Raw genomic sequence first — 23,793 nt, 5'->3', positions numbered from 1 at the left:
CCATTGTCAATCCAAATTAACCAAGCTAGTCAGTAATGTGTTGGATGATGGAAGCCGATCTTCAGCGCAAGCTCCCAGTTCCACATTTGCTTTGAATCTAGCAGCACATTTCTTTTATCCATCCTACATTGTTATTTCTTTTTTGGGGAAAAGGATAGCTGAGTAGTGAAAGAAGATGTAGGTCAAAAAAGACCCATGATTAGACATTTTGAAGCAATTTGAGTCTATTATGGGTACATAACCCCATAAGCAATATGCACAGGATACTAGCCTCCAAAATCCGGGATTGTGGATTTCAGGTCCATGGTCTAATAGGCTGAGCCACAAGGAAAATACTAATCACTAGACTTGTTGCACGTGGAATGGGCTTATATCTATTACATACAGAACTGTTCCTTAACTCTCAAGCATCAATGAGGCCTTCTTTATACGTCATAAGGCGCTGGTGCAGCTAGCAGCCCGGTGTAAACGCTCTCTCTTTTTTCTCACACTTATTGTGCTTCATCTCCTATATTTTGTAAATATAGTTAGTACATTTTTTCTATTTTACTGTACGATAGGGACACGCGCTGGAATCGTTTTTAATTCAACTGTTTTTGACTTTTTTCGGCTGGATTTGAGCGTTTTTCATCCGAGCTAGCCCCCCCGCGCCCTCCGGCCGCCGCCAAAGTACGGCGTGTTGTCGGTACACGCTTATATACACGTTTATATGAAAGAGGAACTTCATGAACGATCGGGACACGCACTGGAATCGCTTTAAAATAACTTGTTTTGACTTTATTCGGCTGGATTGAGTGTTTTCGTCGTGTCGTGGCGATGTGTCTTGGCTCTGAGTCCCCCGGCTCCGGCCCCGCCCCCCGGCCGGCGCCGTACCGCGTTTACACAAAGGAGGAACTAATGAAACTGCGGAGAACAGTCGTCTTACCCGGAGATCGTCACGTTATCCCGGCGGACATCCTAAGGAAAACGCAACGAAGCAGACAGGCTGGACGTAAACTCAGAGAGAAGAGAGGGACAAACAGGAAGTCGGTTCCCGCCGTAGTCATGGGTAACGTGAGGTCCCTTCAAATTAAAATGACGGAAATAGCGAGCCTCATGCGGTCCCAGAGGATTTACAGTTTGTGAGAGCACGGGATTGTGTGTCTGACACTCGGACCTGCAGTGTGGGGGCGCCCCAGGGCACTGTCCTCGCGCCCTTTCTCTTCACCCTTTACACTGCAGACTTCAGACATGACACGGACAGCTGTGTCCTGCAGAAGTTCTCTGATGACTCTGCCATTATCGGACTCATCACGGACGAAGATGACGCGGAGTACAGAGGACTGGCGCAGGACTTTGTGGACTGGTGTCAGCGGAACCACCTCATCAACGCGGGGAAGACCAAGGAAATGGTGGTGGATTTCCGCAGACGCCACCCCACTGCCCCCTTACCAGTGAACATCCAGGGACGGGACATTGAGAGAATGGACTCATACAAGTACCTGGGTGTTGATCTGAACCACAAACTGGACTGGACTCATAACACAGACGCACTGTACAGGAAGAGCCAGAGTCGGCTCTACCTCCTGAGGAGACTCAGGTCTTTTGGAGTGACAGGGCCACTCCTGAAGACCTTCTACGACTCTGTGGTGGCATCAGCCCTCCTGTACGGTGTGGCCTGCTGGAGCAGCAGCATCACAGAGAGGGAGAGGAAGAGGCTGGACAAAGTCATCGAGAAGTCCAGCTCCGTCCTGGGCTGTGCTCTGGACTCGGTGCAGGAGGTGGGGGACACGAGGGTCCTGGCTAGATTCACATCTATGCTGGACCATGAGTGTCATCCCCTGCAGGACACTATGTCAACTCTGGAGAGCAGCTTCAGTGAGAGACTAATCCACCCTCGCTGTGTGAGGGAAAGGTTTCGTAGGTCTTTCCTTCCTGCTGCTGTCAGACTTTATAACAAACACTGTTAGTCCTGAACACTCGCAATACTGACCTAACCTAATACTGATGTGCAATTCCGTCATATGTGCAATTGCTGTTGGAATCCATGTGCAATTCATGTGCAATTACTGTGAAATTCATGTGCAATCTATGTGCCGTCATGACACATATTCATGTGCAATTACTGTTGTGATCACATGCAATGGTATTTATGTATTTATCTTATTATCTTATCTTATCTCATCTCATCTCATCTCATCTCATCTTATCTTATCTTATCTTTTTTACCATTAAATTAGCTCTTACCTTCTCAAATCCTTCCCATATGGTCTAGCGGTTAGGATTCCTGGCTCTCATTCAGGTGGCCCGGGTTCAACTCCCGGTATGGGAATATCTGGTCTGTCCTTCTGGAATACTTGTAGCCACATTATGTACAAGACTCACCGTGGTTACGAGTACTTTCAAGCTGAACGGAGGTGAAGAGAGGCATAGAAACTTGGCATCAATTTGAGCGCAGCATGCGGAAGTTTGTAATCAACCTTCAGCTTTTCTATGCATCTATAGACTAGCAGGTTGGTTGGTGTTTCTTTTTGGAGCATTTCTAGACAAAGTGGGTCAGCGGTAGAGCGCATACTTTACTTCATTTGGGATCAGTCATGTTTTCCAGCAATTCTTGACTGGACAAGCATATCTTGATTTTTTTATTGGTCTAAAGCTTTCACTGTAATTTTCCAAAGATGCAGTATTGTGGTGGCCAGGTGGTCAAGCTGATGGGCAAAAAATCCATTGGCATTGCTTCATATTTCTTAGAACCCTGCTGGAAACATACCTTTCTCTTCCCCCTGACCAGCAAAGGATGCCACCTGCTTAACAGTGCTTGATTTGTAAATATATAGGTACAGGAACACTTGTGGACTGGGTGATCAGGCCAAAAAAGTTACTGTAACACACAAAAAGTGACGCACATGTAAGTAAAGTAACAATGGGACAAACCTTTGTGTCACAACCAGTCAAATTGGAATAAACAAAAAAAAATGAAGAATTGAATTGCCTATCTGGTCACTGTTTCTGTTGATTCTATTCTATCTGTTCTGTTTTTGTCCATTCTATCATTTTAAGGCATTGATAAGGAAGGGGGTGTAGCTCAGTGGTAGAGCGAATGCTTAGCATGTACGAGGTCTTGGGTTCAATCCCCAGCATCTCCAGGTGACACTGTAGTCTTTGCTAATGGCCAGATTACACTGCAGTGAATTTTAGAGACCTTCACTTAAATATTTCAAATCAGCACATGTGGTGATTCAGTGCAAGCTCCCAGTCCCGCATTACCTTTGAACCTTGTAGCACTTATAAAATTCAAACAATATTATTTCATCCATCCACACTACCTGCAGGAAGGTGAGACAAAGTGGCCCATTCAGGTGGCCTGGGTTCAACTCCTGGCATGGGAACATCGTGGTCAGCCTTTTGGAAGACTTGAATCCACAGTATGAATAAGACACGCTGTGGGTTGTTAAGAGAGACATTGAAAAATCCCATCCATTTAGGATGCAGTGTGCAATATGCAGTAATCAACCTTTAGCTGTTCCATGCAACGTAGCAGCGGTTGTACTTGAAAGCATCCCTTCACAGGGACTGGAACTTAAATCTAGCTCCTTAGAGCACTCAGCCAGATTTTCTGGGGCGGGACAACACAAACTCAGAGCTGCTTGATAGTGCTTCCTACCCCATTAAAAAAAACTGTATTAAAAATCAAGACCTGGCTCTATTTGGCTGAACCAAAAGAAAGATACAAATCCCGAGCTATGTGCTTCTCTCCATGACATGCAGAACCAAGCACATTTAGATATTAAAAATGCTTGCTTAAAAGCTGGTGACCCAACTATGCACTGTTCTTTAACCTCTCAAACATCAATGAGGCTTATGTTACAATTCAATCTGTTACACTTGATCTTTATATTTCTCATATGGTCTAGGGGTTAGAATTTCTAGTTCTCGCCGAGGCAGCCTGGGCGACATTCCCAACTTCCAGTATGGGTATGTCTCGCCAAACCTGAGCTTAGAATGTTTAGTAAAACATGCTGTCTCCATGAATTCATGGAGAGTTAAATCTGGTAATGTAATTGCGCTAGTTTCAGAAAATAATGTGGATAATTTCCGCTTTCTTAAACACAGTTCAAATGTGTATTGTTGTTGTGGCCGAGAGGTTAAGGCGATGGACTTGAAATCCATTGGGGTTTCCCCGCACAGGTTCGAGTCCTGTCAGCAACGTGTGTTTAGCAGCACAGATTTTGAGGTTCTATTCTATAAACCAGCATGTTTGCTGATGTTTAATTTCGGAGCCTTTCTTTCAGAACGAGGGCATTTATGAAATCCTTGTTTCAATCCCCTGCATCTCCATTCAATATGTTGATGGCACAAAGTGAAAAGTGTTGACTCCAGGTCTCGCTTGGACAATAATCATGACAGACAAGAGATGGTTATGTAGCTCAGTGTTAGAGCACAGTCTTTCGTAGCAAGATCCCAGTTCCACATTCCTTTAAAATTAGATTTCATATTTTGAAGCGATTTGAGTCTATTAGACGTATACAGCCCCATGGGCATTACGCACTGGCCTCTTGTACCAGGGATTGTGGGTTTGAGTCCCATGATCATAACCATTCAGCAGAGTGGCGCAGCGGAAGCGTGCTGGGCCCATAACCCAGAGGTCGATGGATCGAAACCATCCTCTGCTAGAATGTTTTTTCTTGCATTATTGCCATTGTCAATCCAAATTAACCAAGCTAGTCAGTAATGTGTTGGATGATGGAAGCCGATCTTCAGCGCAAGCTCCCAGTTCCACATTTGCTTTGAATCTAGCAGCACATTTCTTTTATCCATCCTACATTGTTATTTCTTTTTTGGGGAAAAGGATAGCTGAGTAGTGAAAGAAGATGTAGGTCAAAAAAGACCCATGATTAGACATTTTGAAGCAATTTGAGTCTATTATGGGTACATAACCCCATAAGCAATATGCACAGGATACTAGCCTCCAAAATCCGGGATTGTGGATTTCAGGTCCATGGTCTAATAGGCTGAGCCACAAGGAAAATACTAATCACTAGACTTGTTGCACGTGGAATGGGCTTATATCTATTACATACAGAACTGTTCCTTAACTCTCAAGCATCAATGAGGCCTTCTTTATACGCCATAAGGCGCTGGTACAGCTAGCAGCCCGGTGTAAACGCTCTCTCTTTTTTCTCACACTTATTGTGCTTCATCTCCTATATTTTGTAAATATAGTTAGTACATTTTTTCTATTTTACTGTACGATAGGGACACGCGCTGGAATCGTTTTTAATTCAACTGTTTTTGACTTTTTTCAGCTGGATTTGAGCGTTTTTCGTCGTGTTGTTGTGATGTGAGCTAGCTCCGAGCTAGCCCCCCCGCGCCCTCCGGCCGCCGCCAAAGTACGGCGTGTTGTCGGTACACGCTTATATACACGTTTATATGAAAGAGGAACTTCATGAACGATCGGGACACGCACTGGAATCGCTTTAAAATAACTTGTTTTGACTTTATTCGGCTGGATTGAGTGTTTTCGTCGTGTCTTGGCTCTGAGTCCCCCGGCTCCGGCCCCGCCCCCCGGCCGGCGCCGTACCGCGTTTACACAAAGGAGGAACTAATGAAACTGCGGAGAACAGTCGTCTTACCCGGAGATCGTCACGTTATCCCGGCGGACATCCTAAGGAAAACGCAACGAAGCAGACAGGCTGGACGTAAACTCAGAGAGAAGAGAGGGACAAACAGGAAGTCGGTTCCCGCCGTAGTCATGGGTAACGTGAGGTCCCTTCAAAATAAAATGACGGAAATAGCGAGCCTCATGCGGTCCCAGAGGATTTACAGTTTGTGAGAGCACGGGATTGTGTGTCTGACACTCGGACCTGCAGTGTGGGGGCGCCCCAGGGCACTGTCCTCGCGCCCTTTCTCTTCACCCTTTACACTGCAGACTTCAGACATGACACGGACAGCTGTGTCCTGCAGAAGTTCTCTGATGACTCTGCCATCATCGGACTCATCACGGACGAAGATGACGCAGAGTACAGAGGACTGGCGCAGGACTTTGAGGACTGGTCTCAGCGGAACCACCTCATCAAAGCGGGGAAGACCAAGGAAATGGTGGTGGATTTCCGCAGACGCCACCCCACTGCCCCCTTACCAGTGAACATCCAGGGACGGGACATTGAGAGAATGGACTCATACAAGTACCTGGGTGTTGATCTGAACCACAAACTGGACTGGACTCATAACACAGACGCACTGTACAGGAAGAGACAGAGTCGGCTCTACCTCCTGAGGAGACTCAGGTCTTTTGGAGTGACAGGGCCACTCCTGAAGACCTTCTACGACTCTGTGGTGGCATCAGCCCTCCTGTACGGTGTGGCCTGCTGGAGCAGCAGCATCACAGAGAGGGAGAGGAAGAGGCTGGACAAAGTCATCGAGAAGTCCAGCTCCGTCCTGGGCTGTGCTCTGGACTCGGTGCAGGAGGTGGGGGACATGAGGGTCCTGGCTAGATTCACATCTATGCTGGACCATGAGTGTCATCCCCTGCAGGACACTATGTCCGCTCTGGAGAGCAGCTTCAGTGAGAGACTAATCCACCCTCGCTGTGTGAGGGAAAGGTTTCGTAGGTCTTTCCTTCCTGCTGCTGTCAGACTTTATAACAAACACTGTTAGTCCTGAACACTCGCAATACTGACCTAACCTAATACTGATGTGCAATTCCGTCATATGTGCAATTGCTGTTGGAATCCATGTGCAATTCATGTGCAATTACTGTGAAATTCATGTGCAATCTATGTGCCTTCATGACACATATTCATGTGCAATTACTGTTGTGATCACATGCAATGGTATTTATGTATTTATCTTATTATCTTATCTCATCTCATCTTATCTTATCTTATCTTTTTTACCATTAAATTAGCTCTTACCTTCTCAAATCCTTCCCATATGGTCTAGCGGTTAGGATTCCTGGCTCTCATTCAGGTGGCCCGGGTTCAACTCCAGGTATGGGAATATCTGGTCTGTCCTTCTGGAATACTTGTAGCCACATTATGTACAAGACTCACCGTGGTTACGAGTACATTCAAGCTAGACGGAGGTGAAGAGAGGCATAGAAACTTGGCATCAATTTGGGCGCAGCATGCGGAAGTTTGTAATCAACCTTCAGCTTTTCTATGCATCTATAGACTAGCAGGTTGGTTGGTGTCCCTCTAATTGCAATAAGAAATGAAGAAAAACTCTGGATTCAGAGCGCTAACCGCTATACCGTTGAACCACACCTTTCTACAGGATGTCCTGTTTTGAAAATAAGTATGACATTTGATCATTGGGCTATATCAAAGAGAGCAGCATTGAAGTAGGCAAACTTCTGCTTCATGGTTTCATTGTGTGGTGGTCATCACATCTGCCCTACACGCAGAAGGTCTTGGGTACAACATTCAGCGAAACCAAACATGTTACCAAACATGTTCATGCGAACAATGTTCCAACGAAAGCTTGCTGTTTATGTTTTATAGATCCTTTCCAGGCCATTTATGTCCTGATCTCGCAAAATATCCAATCGACCCAGCATTCCTATTCATTGTATTTTTGAGCAAAGACTAACATTCAGGTACACATGCCGAAACCCGGGATTGAACCAGGAATAACGTAGCGAGAAAATGAACTAGTTCTGTGTGTCCTTTTTTCTTTTCTTTTGATTAAACATAAAACAATACAGGACACGACCAGGGAGCAAAAATCGTAATTAAAAGAACTTAATAGTTACATAAAACATATCATAACATGACATAACATAAAAACAAAATCACATTTAAATGAAAATAGGGGGCCTACTTGGTCCAAGTCAATCAAATTAGTGCTTATCCAAATTAAGCCTGAATGTCACTGTTTTCCATTCATCCAATGTCTAATGTCTGTTACTATGTCAGTCAAGTCTTTGATCGTTGGCGTGGTTGGTGTCGAGCATTTCTTTGTGATGGCCTTTTTCTCTACAGCCAAAAGTATGTTCCAAGGGTATCCATTTATTGTGTCCATGGCAGGAGTGTTGAGGCCCAAGTACATAGTTTTAAATTTGAGTGGGATGGCAAAGTGTGATAAAATGTGAATATATGATTGTATTTCTGTGATGTATTTTATCTGCATAATAGTGATATATTATCTGCATCATTAGTCTAAGAGAAGAACGGGTGTGTGAGAAACTGGATTTGTGAAGGGGTCGTAAAGATGGCCAAAGGATGTTTACCCGAGGGGGGGTGATAACCCAGAGGAGTCTGGGTAATGTTTACCCAAGGCTTGATCTCTACGGAAAAATACCAAGTGCCTTGATGTGAGGCTGACCAATGAGAAATGTGACCCGCCTATTCCAGAATATCTAATAAAACCAACCAGCATGGGAAATAACAGGGTGAGACGCGGGGGTGAGACACAGGAGGATCACGTAAGCTGCTTACAACAGCTTGCGTGATCAGTCCCCGCGTTTTCTCCCATGCATGCCATACAAATGTCTGATCTTTCTGTGTCGTTTCATATTCTAAGTTGAATTGTGTTCTCTATGTGTTAAGGAATAGCATCGGGTGTATGTCTCATTTCTTGACATTTTCTGGTCCTATCGAGCCGGATGACAAGCAGCCCCTTCGCGGAGATTGACGGGTGAATCGGTGAAGTCTGTGCACAGCTGAAAGAAGTCCACTTTTCCCGTGGCCGCCCATCGCACCTCATTCTCCGCCAGGAGAGCGCGTCGTTTCGAAGCAGCAGGAGAACACAGGCGACAAAGAAGGTCAGACAAAATTTTGTGTGTGAAAAAGAGTTAGCCATAAAACGTTTTTATGCATTAGTTTGATATTTACTGGAAAAATATTGTAGGCTTATGGACGAGATAAGTTTCTCACATAAAGCAAGGCAGTTAGGTATTACTGAGGAAATACCCAGTTTCAAATTACTGAGGAAATACGCAGTTTAGGTATTACTGAGGAAATACCCAGTTTAATATTACTGAGGAAATATGTGTGAATGTAAGCGCTGTGCACGAGCGAAGTAAGTAAGAGAGAAGTGTGAATGTGTGAATGAGGATTAATAAGTGATTAACTAACGAGTGTGAGAATCACAATTAATCAAGGGTCACAAGGCGTTATTCTGAGAGATCTAAAATTTGCAGTCACGGGTGAATCTTAAACACCACGTTTATGTCCGGAGGAATCTAATAAGGAATTTTCTCTAGAAGCTTGACATTAACCGTGACTGTAAAGCAAGTAGCATTTCTGTCAGACGACCGAGACCACATAATGCCAGAATTATCACCCCAAACTGTAAAAAGACAAAGGAAAAGTTATAGAGGATTTTGGAGGGAGACTTCCAGCGTGCTCAGATGACGTGGCAGAGAGGGGGAGATAAGGGGGGTCAACAAGACAGGAGAATGGGGAGAAAGCACTCAGAGGACGCTCTGAATGAATGAATTAGGAACTAAACTCAGCTGTTTTAAATTTTAGTCTGTAGAACAAATTTAAGGGTTTTGTTTGATTGACAACAATCAATTATAAAGATTTCATTAAACTTGATAAGAGATGAAGATGAATTCAGATTTTTATAGATGGCCAATATTTTGGGGAATGTGATCACAGACAGGACACTTCCTGTCCCCGACATAGATGACAAAAGTTGTGTTTTTACGGTATCGTGTTTTTTTGAGTGCACAGAACAAACCTACGTTTTGTTTTGTTTTATTTTTGGATTTGACAAAAAATATTTTTTGGACTTAATGCATGACTAGATCAAAGTACAGGACGAAAAGACAGAAGTGTTTTTAAATTTAGAATCAAATGCAGGCACAGGCCTGGTGTGATAATGTGGGTAAATTAATGACTACTGATGTTTTTGGACAGTAGAATGGGCAGTAAGTAAAGTGAAAAGTTATATCAGTAACTTATTTATTTGTATTATCATGAGGAAACCTCGTATTGCGATGTAGACGTAAGTGAGGGAATAAGTTAAATAGTGACGTGCCAATGTCCTCCTTGGAAAGACATGAATGGGTCATTAACTAAAGACAACAGGACACCAAGTCATAAAGATAGTCAGAGATAAGGGGCTATTGACTGGCAAAGAATCTGGAGAGGACTCAGGATGGAGCAGATGTCGTTATCTTTACGTATCACAGTGACAATTAACAGCAACTCCACCTCAGGGGGGGTTGACGTGATGGGTAATAGGAAAAGTTAAAATTAACAGGGAAAGAATTTGACATTCTAAAGTAAATACCTGAAGGATTGTTGAGATTCAATCAAGAATTGAATAGATTTAAATAAGACAATATCATCTAAATTTAGACGCTATAGAAGTTATGAAAACCAGTGATAATAGGACTTAAACATTATAGGACTCAGGACGGAGGCAAGAGATGGTTAGACTGATAAAATGACGTGCCTTATGGATAAGGGGAAGGTTTAGAATCATTTTGATTGTTAATACACATATAGACTTGCTAGAACAAACTAATACACAATGTTTGTAAAGCACCACATGAGCAGGTGTGAGAGATTGAGTTTGAATCTCACCTGAAGCACATATAAAAGATTAGCACATATTACATTAGATGTGTGACTTTATGCAGGCCACACAAACAGAGGAGATGTGAAATTATTAATTATGTGAAGAATTCTAAGTTGTGAACTGACCCTTATGGCCAGCTCAACGGGGGAATTATTGAGATAATTATTATTGTTTGATGTATTTGTAGTTGTATTGCACATACACACACACATACATACATACGCGCGCACACGTGGACAACCAAACATTTAGAGTTTGAAACTTTTAGAGTTTGAAACAAATGGTGGTAAAACAGATTTACAAGTTACAGATCGCAGAGGCAGTGTCGGATTACAGACACACAGGGTGGGGGCCCAGCGCCGTGGAAGGGGGGCTCAGCCAGGGATGTGACCACTGAACTGTGAAAAGTCAAGAGGTGACATTGCGGAGTGGAGTGACAGACGCAATTCCATCTCTTCCTTGATTACATCCTGGATTAGTGAACGTTGTAAACTATCTGGATTATTGAATTTTGGTTAAATGTAGAAGTTTGAGAAATGGGCAAAGCCATATCTCAAAAAGGAGGGCTATTGTACGTGTAAACAAATATTCCGAATCAAAAATTACTAAAAAAAAAATTGTAAACAAGAAAACTGAAATACACTGAATTGTCGAAAAGACTTTATCACCGCAGAGAACGTGTTGGAGATGTGGTGTTTACAGAAACGAGCCAAGTGGACGAGCAAGGTGGACGGAGCCACATCGTGTCGTCCTCACACCGACCATTGGAGGGACGAGAACATGGGTGCTCTCATGGGAAAGTGAGAGAAATGTCTGGACAACACAGCGGCAGATCCTTAACATCGCAGACGCAGGACTTTGTTTGTATTCTTCGTTTCTGTATGCAGAGACGACAGACAGATTCGTGTAGGCAAAGTACTATACTCTGCTACGATGAACGAGAGCCAGAGGCTACGGTGCGCAGAGTACCATACTCTGTGAAAAAGAATCAACGAGTTATCATCATCAAGTGATGACGGTAATATGGGTGCTGAACACCTGTATTATGCACCGGACAATCGGGACAATCGGGACAATCGATCAACATACACAACTGTGTATACCGGGAAATGAAACATACACAGACCTGGAATAGAGGGAAGCAAATAAGTGATCAACTTGAAAGGTTATGAAATGCATGATGTGTAATAATGTACAATGTATAATTGACATGACAGAGGCTGAAGAAACACAATGGCATATTATACAGCCACTGTTGTTTGCACGAACAGAGTGTATTTTTTATCTGCTACAACATAACTACATGTAATGTTAATGAGATTATGAATTGAGATGGGAAATGTACCAGTTCATATGTGTCATAGGTGTGACCGAAGCGAGCAGCGGGAGGAGGTCTCTTAAGAAACCAAGCAAGGACGTATGGTGATGTGGGGACACTTGTGGGACGTTGTGCCTATGTATCGCTTTTGTGATCAGCATCACCCAGAACCATACCGCAGGGTCAAGGGCGAGAGGTTAGTGGACAATCTGGTCCCAGTAGCACCTGATACTACGTATTTGATTCTATTGGGGTGTCCAGAGAGGTCCCTGACGAGTCAAAGTGACTGACCAGAGAGCAGCGGGTTTAAGGGCTTTCCGCTTGTACTTCTATATTTCCCATCACACCGCACAAAATATAGACAAGATAAATTGTCTGTTTGTCAAATTACAGAGATTGACCAATCTGACTCAAAATTTAGGACAGTAATGCTGTAGAAATGTTGTGGGCCGAGAGAAAAGAAGTGTGTTCAATGTTGAGAAATGTGCATAGACTTTTTGAGTGTAAAAGTGTCATTTTAACACCTATATGAAAGACATGTTGAAAACTGAAAAGAGTAATGTGTTTGGCATATGAGACAGTAGACTAATGCTTTGATAAACAGGAGGGAAATGTGATAAAATGTGAATATATGATTATATTTCTGTGATGTATTTTATCTGCATAATAGTGATATATTATCTGCATCATTAGTCTAAGAGAAGAACGGGTGTGTGACAAACTGGATTTGTGAAGGGGTCGTAAAGATGGCCAAAGGATGTTTACCAGAGGGGGGGTGATAACCCAGAGGAGTCTGGGTAATGTTTACCCAAGGCTTGATCTCTACGGAAAAATACCAAGTGCCTTGATGTGAAGCTGACCAATGAGAAATGTGACCCGCCTATTCCAGAATATCTAATAAAACCAACCAGCATGGGAAATAACAGGGTGAGACGCGGGGGTGAGACGCAGGAGGATCACGTAAGCTGCTTACAACAGCTTGCGTGATCAGTCCCCGCGTTTTCTCCCATGCATGCCATACAAATGTCTGATCTTTCTGTGTCGTTTCATATTCTAAGTTGAATTGTGTTCTCTATGTGTTAAGGAATAGCATCGGGTGTATGTCTCATTTCTTGACACAAAGTCAAAAACAGTCTGCAGTGCCCTGTGAATTTCAGTCCATTATTTTTGAGCAACAGCACAGCCCCAAAACACCTGATAGTGGTTTGCCTGCTGGGTTCTCCAGCAGTTAGCATTTCCTTGTGAATAATGGGCACTTTGACATGGTGTGGTGAAAAAACATATTTTTCCCCTTCAGGCATGTGATTTTGTGGTCTTCCTTAGGGCTGTTCCTACATTTCCACACTCTTGGTCAGACAAAACCAGGTTAACTTCTCGTTCCCATTGGTTTAGAATATACTTAGCAGAACGTTGTCCAGATTACCAATGCATTGAGATCATTTAGAAATGATTCCCCTCGCAAGTTCTGATTGATTGGTTTCAACAAAGATTACTGTCAGAGGATTATAGTGGTCATTTCTTTGTTTCATTTCTTGCTTATAATAAGTCCTATAAAAGTCCTGTCTCTCCAAGTCAAAGGATTCCTTCAACACATCAATGCTTTTCATTTGAGTTTCTTTTGCAATGCGGTGAAACGTTTACGCCTTTTGTAATCCAGGCGTTGAATCATAAGCTTGGTCATAAGAAAACCAACACCAGATTTTAACAGCTTTGTTTAGGTTGTATGCTTTGGTTGGCTCCTTTCAGGGGGTAAGCACAGATTTTACCCAAAGATTCTTCTTGTTTCTGCACTTTTTCAAAAGAGTAACGCTGCTCTCAGGGCACTCAAGGTTCCACCGAGATTTGAACTCGGATCGCTGGATTCAGAGTCCAGAGTGCTAACCATTACACCATGGAACCGCAGACTGGTCATTGGAAGGATAACTTTCATCCAAATCTATAAGTCTTTACATCAATCATCCCTTGCCAAAAAAATGAGAAACAAGGAGTGCAAACAGTGCAAATAATCTTGATGTGCAGCAATACTTTTCCCTCTCTTAATGCAAAGTGTAGCAGCAGTAAACTTGAGGGGGAAAGGTATGGGTTTGAGGGCTCTTCTTGTGGGCTTTTCTGTCCTTGTAAATATTTTTCAGAGTAGGCATTTCCTGTTTACTAAACAGGCCCTTTGACCAAGGAAGCCGCAGCGCCATAATGATTTCCTGGTTTCCTTACATAATTAGATAAAGTGGTTACTTCTGGGATTGTATTTCTTGCTTGCTCTGGCAAGGTGCGCAGTCGTCCCTGGGTGGGCTCCAGCCACCAACCTTTCGGTTAACAGCCGAACGCGCTAGCCGATTGCGCCACAGAGATGCATATCCATAAAAGACTTGTCCCTCTAATTGCAATAAGAAATGAAGAAAAACTCTGGATTCAGAGCGCTAACCGCTATACCGTTGAACCACACCTTTCTACAGGATATCCTGTTTTGAAAATAAGTATGACATTTGATCATTGGGCTATATCAAAGAGAGCAGCATTGAAGTAGGCAAACTTCTGCTTCATGGTTTCATTGTGTGGTGGTCATCACATCTGCCCTACACGCAGAAGGTCTTGGGTACAACATTCAGCAAAACCAAACATGTTACCAAACATGTTCATGCTAACAATGTTCCAACGAAAGCATGCTGTTTATGTTTTATAGATCCTTTCCAGGCCATTTATGTCCTGATCTCGCAAAATATCCAATAGACCCAGCATTCCTATTCATTGTATTTTTGAGCAAAGACTAACATTTAGGTACACCTGCCGAAACCCCGGATTGAACCAGGGACCTTTAGATATTCAGTCTAACGCTCTCCCAACTGAGCTATTTCGGCTACTTTATCGAATAAATTAGGCAAGGGAGGGAAACGTGTGGCATAACGTAGCGAGAAAATGAACTATTTCTGTGTGTCCTTTTTTCTTTTCTTTTGATTAAACATAAAACAATACAGGACACGACCAGGGAGCAAAAATTGTAATTAAAAGAACTTAATAGTTACATAAAACATAACATAACATAACATAACATAACATAACATAAAATAAAAACAAAATCACCTTTAAATGAAAATAGGGGCCTACTTGGTCCAAGTCAATAAAATTAGTGCTTATCCAAATTAAGCCTGAATGTCACTGTTTTCCATTCATCCAATGTCTAATGTCTGTTACTATGTCAGTCAAGTCTTTGATCGTTGGCGTGGTTGGTGTCGAGCATTTCTTTGTGATGGCCTTTTTCTCTACAGCCAAAAGTATGTTCCAAGGGTATCCATTTATTGTGTCCATGGCAGGAGTGTTGAGGCCCAAGTACATAGTTTTAAATTTGAGTGGGATGGCAAAGTCAAAAACAGTCTGCAGTGCCCTGTGAATTTCAGTCCATTATTTTTGAGCAACAGCACAGCCCCAAAACACCTGATAGTGGTTTGCCTGCTGGGTTCTCCAGCAGTTAGCATTTCCTTGTGAATAATGGGCACTTTGACATGGTGTGGTGAAAAAAACATATTTTTCCCCTTCAGGCATGTGATTTTGTGGTCTTCCTCAGGGCTGTTCCTACATTTCCACACTCTTGGTCAGACAAAACCAGGTTAACCCTTTAGGCGCCAGAGATTATGGATGAAATAAATGTATAAATAAAAAACTTCCTGAGATACAGAGAACTGAAGCCGGGGCACAGCTCTGGGTCGGCAGTGCCCCTGGAGGCCCGTAGAAGCTCCACACTCCAGTTGATTCTTGGATAAAAGTGCACCCAGCCGGTCTCGAACTCGCGTGAGGCGGAGCAGGGTTCACACACCCCGCACACGGCCAGACTTTGCCCGGCCAGGGAGCACCTTCTGCAGGTCGGAGGCTCCGGGTCGGAGCCCCTGGAGCCTGGAGCCCTCACTGGGCCCCGAACTCGGCTGCCGGAGGCAGTGCAGTGCCTCATGGATAAAGGTGCACCCAGCCGGTCTCGAACTCGCGTGAGGCGGAGCAGGGTTCACCCACCCCGCACACGGCCAGACTTTGCCCGGCCAGGGAGCACCTTCTGCGGGTCGGAGGCTCCGGGTCGGAGCCCCTGGAGCCTGGAGCCCTCACTGGGCCCCGAACTCGGCTGCCGGAGGCAGTGCAGTGCCTCATGGATAAAGGTGCACCCAGCCGGTCTCGAACTCGCGTGAGGCGGAGCAGGGTTCACCCACCCCGCACACGGCCAGACTTTGCCCGGCCAGGGAGCACCTTCTGCGGGTCGGAGGCTCCGGGTCGGAGCCCCTGGAGCCTGGAGCCCTCACTGGGCCCCGAACTCGGCTGCCGGAGGCAGTGCAGTGCCTCATGGATAAAGGTGCACCCAGCCGGTCTCGAACGGAACGGCCCAGCACTCACCACAGAGGCTCGCGCCGGCCCCGGCCCACCTTTCGTTCCCGGGTACCCACACTTAAGCACCCCCACACGAGCTACACACCCTTGGTGCAGCCCCCTGGAAGTCCGTGCCCTTGGTACTCTGAGCCACTTTAAAAGATAAAAAGCACCAGGACCCCAAGGCCCTGGCTCCCCTGTCCCCTACACCACACTTGGAGGCAGGGCCCTTGCCCTCCACTGGCTGCCCCCGCGCCCAATGTACTCCATAACCGAAGAAGAGAGGGGGGACCCGGAGGCCGGCCTACTAGGGTAACAGGTTTAATTTAGAGCCGGGGCTCTGGACCACAAATGCCTACAACCCCGCAGTGCGCAGGAGCCTTCGAAGCTGGATGAAACCAGAACGGGGCCCTACGATGGCGGTGACCAGCCACAGTTGATAGCAAAGTGAGCCCTGGACAGGCGCTGCATTTGACAAACTCAGAGACGAGGAAGGGACCGGAGTCGGACCAAATATATCATCTGGCGCTGTGTCCAGCGTGAGGGTGAGCCAGCGCAAATCAGGACCACAAATGCCTACAACCCCGCAGTGCGCAGGAGCCTTCGAAGCTGGATGAAACCAGAACGGGGCCCTACGATGGCGGTGACCAGCCACAGTTGATAGCAAAGTGAGCCCTGGACAGGCGCTGCATTTGACAAACTCAGAGACGAGGAAGGGACCGGAGTCGGACCAAATATATCATCTGGCGCTGTGTCCAGCGTGAGGGTGAGCCAGCGCAAATCAGGACCACAAATGCCTACAACCCCGCAGTGCGCAGGAGCCTTCGAAGCTGGATGAAACCAGAACGGGGCCCTACGATGGCGGTGACCAGCCACAGTTGATAGCAAAGTGAGCCCTGGACAGGCGCTGCATTTGACAAACTCAGAGACGAGGAAGGGACCGGAGTCGGACCAAAAGTATGCGCCGGCCCTGCCCCCCGCCCCGCGCAGAGCCATCGGACACGTTGAGGCTGAAGGGGACTGGCGCAGAGCCCTTGGGCCCAGGGGCAAAGCGCAGCCATCATCCTTCAAGCCGCGCCTCCTGCTGCGCGGGGGTGAGTGACAATGGGCCCGGACTGTGTTCCAACCGGACGCGTTGAGGCTGAAGGGGACTGGCTCAGAGCACCTGGCACAGGGGCTAAGCACAGCCATCATCCTTCAAGCCGCGCGTCCTTCAGTGCGGGGGTGAGTGACGGTCCCATCTCCGGAGACAAGGGGCCAGGCGCGGGGGAAGCCAGTCAGACTGACGCCCCGCGCCTGGTGGGACCTCTGTCTCGGCCTCGCTTCCAACGTGTCCGGCGTGAGGTTAGCCGGAGCAAACCACAGCCGCAAAATGTAAACAAAACCGCAGTGCGCAGGAGCCTTCGAAGCTGGATAAAACCAGAATGGGGCCCTACGATGGCGGGTCATGTGTGCCCGTCGACCAAGCTCCTTGTCTGGTATACATAGAACCATGATTTGTACCATTTTCATGGTTGATTCATGCTCACGCGAGTTCGAGACCGGCTGGGTGCACTTTTATCCATGAGGCACTGCACTGCCTCCGGCAGCCGAGTTCGGGGCCCGGTGAGGGCTCCAGGCTCCAGGGGCTCCGACCCGGAGCCTCCGACCCGCAGAAGGTGCTCCCTGGCCGGGCAAAGTCTGGCCGTGTGCGGGGTGGATGGCCCTGGGTCTGGGCGAAGCTAAGATCACGGAGCGGGTCACCTCCGCGTACAGCCCGTGGTCAGCGTGACACTGTGCTCTGCCCCGAGCAATCAGAGCAAACAGCAAGCTTCTGGAAGTGCCCGCGAGTCTGGTAAAATCAAGCCGAAAATAGACCCTCTCATGCCCGGTCTGAGCGGCGCTTAGAGCGCGGAGGAGCGCGGAGCGCGGGGCTCCATTCAGAGGCTCCGTGATCCGCCTTACAACCAGCTCTCACCTCCACGTACAGCCCGTGGTCAGCGTGACACTGTGCTCTGCCCCGAGCAATCAGAGCAAACAGCAAGCTTCTGGAAGTGCCCGCGAGTCTGGTAAAATCAAGCCGAAAATAGACCCTCTCATGCCCGGTCTGAGCGGCGCTTAGAGCGCGGAGGAGCGCGGAGCGCGGGGCTCCATTCAGAGGCTCCGTGATCCGACGCTCACCTCCGCACCTCCGAACCATGACTTGAGATTACGGCTGTGAAGGAGCCTTGGAAGCTGGATAAAACCAGAACGGGGCCCATCGATCGCGGTTCTCGTGTGTCCGTCAAACGAGCTCCTCCCCCGGTAGCCGCACAACCAGGAAATGTACCTGTTTCGATTGCGAAAAACGTCATTCTCAAAAACCGCCCGCCCGTCCCTCCCAGCATTACCATTTTGCACATCCCGCGTGAGAGCAGCGTAGGAATTTCTCGGGAGCAGCGTGATTTAGCCCGGGACTCTTGAGCTGAACGCTTATTTCCACGAGCCCAAAAAATGACTAAGTCCAACGGTATATAGTGTACTATTGCCGAAAAACGACAGAGTCGCTCGGGTATAGTGTACTATTGCCGAAAAATGACAGAGTCTTTTCAGGTATAGTGTACTATTTCGGTTTTTACTCTAAGTCCCTCAGGGGCATATGGTGCTATACTATGATGGTCAGATCACCTCCAGGCCCCAGGGGAGTGCTTTTCTGGGGGCAAACAGTGCACTGATGATGGGGGATTATTTCATTTTGCTCATTTTGGTGTTTTTTCACATTTTAACCCATTTTCACCCCTTTTGCTCACAACTTCATACTACGGCCCGGAAAAACGACAGAGTCCCTCGGGTATAGTGTACTATTGCCGAAAAACGACAGAGTCTTTTCAGGCATAGTGTACTATTTCGGTTTTTACTCTAAGTCCCTCAGGGGCATATGGTGCTATACTCTGATGGTCAGATCACCTCCAGGCCCCAGGGGAGTGCTTTTCTGGGGGCAAACAGTGCACTGATGATGGGGGATTATTTCATTTTGCTCATTTTGGTGTTTTTTCACATTTTAACCCATTTTCACCCCTTTTGCTCACAACTTCATACTACGGCCCGGAAAAACGACAGAGTCCCTCGGGTATAGTGTACTATTGCCGAAAAACGACAGAGTCCCTCGGGTATAGTGTACTATTGCCGAAAAACGACAGAGTCCCTCGGGTATAGTGTACTATTGCCGAAAAACGACAGAGTCCCTCGGGTATAGTATACTATTGCCGAAAAACGACAGAGTCCCTCGGGTATAGTGTACTATTGCCGAAAAACGACAGAGTCCCTCGGGTATAGTGTACTATTGCCGAAAAACGACAGAGTCCCTCGGGTATAGTGTACTATTGCCGAAAAACGACAGAGTCCCTCGGGCATAGTGTACTATTGCCGAAAAACGACAGAGTCCCTCGGGTATAGTGTACTATTGCCGAAAAACGACAGAGTCCCTCGGGTATAGTGTACTATTGCCGAAAAACGACAGAGTCCCTCGGGTATAGTGTACTATTGGCTGGAAGCTCGGTTTTTTTTCTAAGTCCAGCAGGGGTATATGGTACTATATTCTGGTGGTCAGATCACCTCCAGGCCCCAGGGGAGTGCTTTTCTGGGGGCAAACTGTGCACTGATGATGGGGGATTATTTCATTTTGCTCATTTTGGTGTTTTTTCACATTTTAACCCATTTTCACCCCTTTTGCTCACATCTTCAAACTCGGGCCCTGATTACAAGTTCTGACCAAATGATGACAAACACGGTATTTATTATGTATTTTTTTCATTTTTTTTTATTTTTCCAACTTATACATCCATCATTGGTGCCAGGCAGGTTGTGGAGAAAGCAGTGAAGAAAGGAGAGAGCCATCACAGAAAAGATGTCCATCCAGGGTCAAGGTACCCTGCACTTTTACATATCCAAATGACAGCATTTAAAGTTTTTTAGCGTATGGTATCTCTCGTTGCATGGAACCGCACAGAGGCCAACGCCACACAGACGGCACCTGTACTTTGTTTGCCGCCTGCCTTTGGTACGAGAGCGGTCAGAGCACACGGCGCAGTCTGGACGTCCCTCTGCTTGACAAAGCCAATGACGCTCTGTGAGTCTCTGTGGCATTTCACCCTCCGGTCTTGAGCGCCTTTCTTGTTTTTTGGAGTGATCAGCCAGTAATGCATCAATAATGTTCTGAATGTAAACCTTTAAAGGTTTGTGTGGGCCTGGAGTGGATTTGGTGTATATGATGTGTGAGTTGACAATACTTATGCTTATAATGGCATTGAATATGCGATGATACCATTTCCGGGACCTGTGTGGAAAGAGGTATGTCTTCATCCTCTGGTCAGCAGTGTCCACTCCACCCATGTAGGCGTTGTACTGGTCGACACATACAGGTCTTTTGATGTCACGGAAGCCAGTGTCATCTGTCTTGGATCGGATCCTCCTCTGAACACAATCATTTCCATGGACTGTGGACAACATGGTGAGACGTTTAGTATCGTGCCAAGCACAAGCCAGGAGTTTTCCCTTTCTGCAAAAAACTGGGTCATCTCCTTTTTTCAGCTGTAAGACACTTTTACCAAGGCATTTTGGCATCCCCAACCTGGTAATCCTTACCGTCCCACACAGTCCAGTTTCCAAATCTGCTAATTCATTTGCAATTACAGGCGAGGTATAGTAACTGTCCATGTAAATCTCGTGTCCTTTGCCCGTAAAGGGAGAAACCAACTCACGGACAACTGCGTGTGTTGCACTGATGTTGCTTGCATTATTTTTGTACTGTCCAGTGTGCATTGACCAGCGCAAAACATACCCTGAACAGCTTTCACTCAGGGCATACACTCTATAGCCATATTTGTCAGGTTTATTCGGAGAGTAACATTTTAGTGAAGATCTCCCCTTGAAAGCTATTGTCATTTCATCTAAAGAAAGCTCCTTGATTGGACTGTAAACTGCTGCAAATTTGGGAATAATCAAATCTATTATTGGGCGGACTTTGAACAGTTTATCGTGCCCGGGCTCGCCTGTTCTCACATAATCATTATTGTTGACAAAATGAAAGAACGAAAGAATGATTTCAAATCTGTTTCTTGACATTACATTTCCAAATCCAGGCGTTTGTGTAAGCCAAAATGTTCCCCAGTAATCCTCGATTTCAGGTTTCTCAACAAGGCCCATGGAGAGATGCAAAGCGAAGAAAGCTTTCATTTCGGTGACTGATACATCATACCACTCAAGAAATCTTGAATGTGGCTTCAGAATCATAGGTGCCATACACTGATGTGCATATCTATTTGTCTCATCAGTAATGAAAGTCCAAAACTGATCGGTCAGAAAGAGTGACAGAATATCAAATGGATTAGCATCCGTCAGATCCATCTCTCCTGTGTAGCCAACTGGGTCTTCAAAAGGTTTGATCCATGCCTCAAATACCTCGACCTCTCTCAGCATGTCCCAGCTCTCATCCACCGGGCAAGTTTTACTGCAGCCACTGGTTCCACTGGTTCCTCACCTCCGTCTGTCCTTTGCACCTGTCCGTTGTTTCGAAGTCCCTTCATCTCCACTTGGAAATCCATCGTCACTCTCGGGGAGATAATACCCTTCAGAGTCAGAATCTGCTGTAAATTGCATGCCACGTGAACTTCCTCCAGCCATTTTTTTCCTTACCGGATCTGCCCTGGATCATACCTGGCTAATAAAGGGAAGTTGCACCGAACCGACCAATGACTGAAGTGATTCATTTTCTACTATTATTTCATTAATTTCCTTGTACGGTAAAGTTGCATTTCTGCGACTTTGGCGCTTAAAGGGTTAACTAAACAGGCCCTTTGACCAAGGAAGCCCCAGCGCCGTAATGATTTCCTGGTTTCCATAAATAATTACATACAGTGGTTACTTCTGGGATTGTATCTCTTGCTTGCTCTGGCAAGGTGAGCAGTCGTCCCTGGGTGGGCTCAAACCACCAACCTTTCGCCTATCAGCAGAACGCGCTAGCCGATTGCGCCACAGAGGCGAGAATCTTAACAGACCCATGAAAGGGTTACCCCTCTAATTGCAATTAGAAATGAAGAAAAACTCTGGATTCAGAGCGCTAACCGCTATACCGTTGAACCACACCTTTCTACAGGATGTCCTGTTTTGAAAATAAGTATGACATTTGATCATTGGGCTATATCAAAGAGAGCAGCATTGAAGTAGGCATACTTCTGCTTCATGGTTTCATTGTGTGGTGGTCATCACATCTGCCCTACACGCAGAAGGTCTTGGGTACAACATTCAGCAAAACCAAACATGTTACCAAACATGTTCATGCTAACAATGTTCCAACGAAAGCATGCTGTTTATGTTTTATAGATCCTTTCCAGGCCATTTATGTCCTGATCTCGCAAAATATCCAATAGACCCAGCATTCCTATTCATTGTATTTTTGAGCAAAGACTAACATTCAGGTACACATGCCGAAACCCGGGATTGAACCAGGAATAACGTAGCGAGAAAATGAACTAGTTCTGTGTGTCCTTTTTTCTTTTCTTTTGATTAAACATAAAACAATACAGGACACGACCAGGGAGCAAAAATCGTAATTAAAAGAACTTAATAGTTACATAAAACATAACATAACATAAAATAAAATAAAAACAAAATCACATTTAAATGAAAATAAGGGTCCTACTTGGTCCAAGTCAATCAAATTAGTGCTTATCCAAATTAAGCCTGGATGTCACTGTTTTCCATTCATCCAATGTCTAATGTCTGTTACTATGTCAGTCAAGTCTTTGATCGTTGGCGTGGTTGGTGTCGAGCATTTCTTTGTGATGGCCTTTTTCTCTACAGCCAAAAGTATGTTCCAAGGGTATCCATTTATTGTGTCCATGGCAGGAGTGTTGAGGCCCAAGTACATAGTTTTAAATTTGAGTGGGATGGCAAAGTCAAAAACAGTCTGCAGTGCCCTGTGAATTTCAGTCCATTATTTTTGAGCAACAGCACAGCCCCAAAACACCTGATAGTGGTTTGCCTGCTGGGTTCTCCAGCAGTTAGCATTTCCTTGTGAATAATGGGCACTTTGACATGGTGTGGTGAAAAAAACATATTTTTCCCCTTCAGGCATGTGATTTTGTGGTCTTCCTTAGGGCTGTTCCTACATTTCCACACTCTTGGTCAGACAAAACCAGGTTAACTTCTCGTCCCCATTGGTTTAGAATATACTTAGCAGAACGTTGTCCAGATTACCAATGCATTGAGATCATTTAGAAATGATTCCCCTCGCAAGTTCTGATTGATTGGTTTCAACAAAGATTACTGTCAGAGGATTATAGTGGTCATTTCTTTGTTTAATTTCTTGCTTATAATAAGTCCTATAAAAGTCCTGTCTCTCCAAGTCAAAGGATTCCTTCAACACATCAATGCTTTTCATTTGAGTTTCTTTTGCAATGCGGTGAAACGTTTACGCCTTTTGTAATCCAGGCGTTGAATCATAAGCTTGGTCATAAGAAAACCAGCTCCAGATTTTAACAGCTTTGTTTAGTTTGTATGCTTTGGTTGGCTCCTTTCAGGGGGTAAGCACAGATTTTACCCAAAGATTCTTCTTGTTTCTGCACTTTTTCAAAAGAGTAACGCTGCTCTCGGGGCACTCA

The 23,793-nt window shown here is 45.6% G+C and overlaps 7 non-coding genes across 7 annotated transcripts; 5 read left to right on the top strand and 2 right to left on the bottom strand.

The window, feature by feature from the left end:
* Positions 1–2,239: 2,239 nt before the first annotated feature.
* On the top strand, positions 2,240–2,311 carry trnae-cuc (transfer RNA glutamic acid (anticodon CUC)). The gene has a single exon. It is a non-coding gene; the product is annotated as a tRNA-Glu (tRNA).
* A 742-nt stretch (positions 2,312–3,053) lies between these two features.
* trnaa-agc (transfer RNA alanine (anticodon AGC)) lies at positions 3,054–3,125 on the top strand. Its single transcript has one exon. It is a non-coding gene; the product is annotated as a tRNA-Ala (tRNA).
* A 981-nt stretch (positions 3,126–4,106) lies between these two features.
* On the top strand, positions 4,107–4,188 carry trnas-uga (transfer RNA serine (anticodon UGA)). The gene has a single exon. It is a non-coding gene; the product is annotated as a tRNA-Ser (tRNA).
* A 392-nt stretch (positions 4,189–4,580) lies between these two features.
* Positions 4,581–4,652, top strand: trnam-cau (transfer RNA methionine (anticodon CAU)). The gene has a single exon. It is a non-coding gene; the product is annotated as a tRNA-Met (tRNA).
* Positions 4,653–6,906: 2,254 nt separating this feature from the next.
* Positions 6,907–6,978, top strand: trnae-cuc (transfer RNA glutamic acid (anticodon CUC)). Its single transcript has one exon. It is a non-coding gene; the product is annotated as a tRNA-Glu (tRNA).
* Positions 6,979–13,657: 6,679 nt separating this feature from the next.
* On the bottom strand, positions 13,658–13,729 carry trnaq-cug (transfer RNA glutamine (anticodon CUG)). The gene has a single exon. It is a non-coding gene; the product is annotated as a tRNA-Gln (tRNA).
* An 883-nt stretch (positions 13,730–14,612) lies between these two features.
* On the bottom strand, positions 14,613–14,685 carry trnaf-gaa (transfer RNA phenylalanine (anticodon GAA)). Its single transcript has one exon. It is a non-coding gene; the product is annotated as a tRNA-Phe (tRNA).
* Between the last annotated feature and the right edge of the window lie 9,108 nt (positions 14,686–23,793).

The sequence above is a fragment of the Eucyclogobius newberryi genome, unplaced genomic scaffold (assembly GCF_026437365.1).
Source record: "Eucyclogobius newberryi isolate DKJ021-1_F unplaced genomic scaffold, fEucNew1.0.hap1 SCAF_182, whole genome shotgun sequence".
NCBI lineage: Eukaryota > Metazoa > Chordata > Actinopteri > Gobiiformes > Gobiidae > Eucyclogobius > Eucyclogobius newberryi.
This window is presented reverse-complemented; position numbering and strand designations above follow the sequence as displayed.